Source organism: Larimichthys crocea, chromosome XXIII (genome assembly GCF_000972845.2).
Source record: "Larimichthys crocea isolate SSNF chromosome XXIII, L_crocea_2.0, whole genome shotgun sequence".
NCBI classification, from domain to species: domain Eukaryota; kingdom Metazoa; phylum Chordata; class Actinopteri; family Sciaenidae; genus Larimichthys; species Larimichthys crocea.
In genome coordinates, this window is record NC_040033.1 from 9,693,416 (window position 1) to 9,696,135 (window position 2,720).

Sequence of the window (2,720 nt, forward strand, 5' to 3'; positions counted from 1 at the left end):
GAGAGTGCCCTGATGCAGTGCTGCTGTGTGCTGACAGAGGAGGAACAAAGGTGAAGCTGTGAGTACAAACTCTGCACAAAGACAGGAAACCTGATATTCCAGCTCTCGACATGGACTGAATCTAGAGGGAGGGAGAGTGTGTGTGCGCTTGTGTGTGATATCAACAGCAGTGAACATTAAGTCCTGCAGGACACACTCTGCACAGACGGGTATAGTGTACGTGTGTGTGTGTGTGTGTGCACAAGCGCTTCCTTTTTTTTTTTTTCTTTTTTTTGCACGGTACATCTGCACCACAATTAATCATTCTCGACTAAAGTAAGTTGAGTAACTGTGTCAGAGTTTAACCTGCTTTCCCATGCACTCACGCTTTAGCTCCGTGAGATCTGAGCAAGAAACGCAAACAAAGAATATTTAAATATATGTAAATCACTAAAATACATCAAATTTATTGCACACACTTACAAAGACAATAGTCATTGATAAATAAAAAAAAAAGCAGCTCTTTCTTCTTTAATCAAGCAAGGTAAGATAAATACTTTCATTGACAGATTAGTGCTGTCACTTTCTTTGACTGTTGAACAAGAGCTGTGTTTGTGACCATGTACAGTTCAGTGCAGTGCCTCCGTGGGCTGCCCCTGACCCAGCATTGTTATGTGAAACCCTGGGCACCATGCTCCAGTGCTCAGCTATGCCGTCACCCCCTCTAGGCATGTAGCAAACACAGCCCTTTGAGTAGCCAGCGAGCGGCTGCCCTCCTAAGCCTCCCAAAGCAGCTTAGAGCTCGGGCTGCCTCCACGGTGGTCACACGTGTGAAACGTGCACTCTCACTGACACACAAACACATGCAGGAAGGCACGCCAAGGCCTTGTGCGTGGACACAGTGTGACGGGCGGTGCTTGCTCGGCTTCGTATGGACAAAAAGGGGACGGGTTAGGTCATAGCCACTCCCACTCAGCTGTACCAAAGCACGTTCCCCCTCAGGCACAACACACTGCACACACACCTGCAGAGTACAGGCACACACACTCACACACACAATGTACTGCTGTTGCCACTGCTCATGTTCTCCCTAGGAAAGAGGGAGTGTTTTAACAAATCATAGCCATGTGTTGGGAGAAGGCTGGAAAGAATATGCTTTCCCAATGACACATAGATTCCCACTTAGATCCTTCCATCAGGCACTGAGAACAAATGAACTGAGAAATACTTTGGTTACACTCAGCATTAGTTTTGTTTTGTTTCCCCCCCTTAACGTTCTCCAAAACATGATGTAGCCCGGGTGAACTGCTACACCTAATTAGAGTCAATTACAGCCAAACAATCTTGTTTCTCCGACAACAGAACAAAAGCATGTTTATCTTGTATCATCTCTCTGTAGACATGGGAATATTAGCAGGGTGTGCGATGACTCCTTCTATTGGTTGCTTGTGATTTTGGTGAGAATTAAATCCTCAATAAAAGTCAATTCAGTCAGTACAATCTTTAATGCAAAGGCGCGCTGTAAGCTCAGCAACCACAGCTTAACATCGGGGCGTCTTCTTGCATAAAGAAAGCTCAGTGATTCCTTTCAAGCCTTGGCTTTTCTCCACTTGTTTCTTTGATTTGTGACTCAGCTAAAGGATAAATATATACACCTTTATTCCTTTCATTCCTACTCATCCTCCTCCTCCTCCTTTTGTCTACTAGGGGAAGAATGAAGAACTAGCCATCAGCAGCGGAGGGATTCACAAATATTCTCAAAATCTAGATTACAAACATTAGAAACTGAGTTTTATATTCATAACGTTTAAAGTAATTTGCACCGACGCCCATTTGTCTTTCTAATTGCATTAATAGCGTGAGGACATCTGAATAAAGTGCCGCAAACAAGAAAGGAAACCGTGCTTTTGTAGATTATCTGAGCTCATCTTCCTGTCTTCTCTGTTGACGCAGATATTAATATCACAAAATTCTTGTCATAATGGTCTATTCATTCAGCATTATAATCATAATCACTGTAATTATCATTGCCACCACTATTGCGTCAGACATTTAACTGTCTTTTCTTGCTTTTGGCACGATTGTTTAGCAGTTATATATATATATATACATATTCATTCATTTCTCTTTCCACTCAGTTTCAGTGAGATTTTGAATTTTGCACATTCACCAGTTGTTCAGAATAACTGTAACACATTTGCGAGGTTGGAGAACCTCACTGTGAGGTTCTACAATCCCATCCTTCACCATGAGGTAATTGTGAATCTATTAAAATATGAACATGTGTTCAGTAACAAAAAAGTTCTCTCTCTTTTTTTTTTTAGGCAAATCATCATCCGATGCATCCACCATCTTTTTCCCAGTTGGCAGCACGCATACTGTAGGGAACAGTCATCTGTTCCCTGTATGCTTCTGTTTTGGATGCGCACACTGAACATTTGCTCTTACGTCAAACACGTCGCGCAAAACAGATGAACGAACAAGAATGCATATTGAGACAGAGCTCGCTAACAACTGATGATGACGTCAAGGATGCTGATCATCTGCAGCTCATCAAAACTTTTTGGGTTTCGGTTTAAAGTGTTGAAATATGCTGTATTATTTATGTGATGCAGGCAGTTTTCTAAAATGTAAAACTTGCAAATTAACAGTTGGGGCAAAAAAAAAAAAAGAAAGTATGTTTCCTCTGTTGCTTGTTATGTTGTGTGCGTTCCCCCTCTTTTGATTCTAGACTACAGATG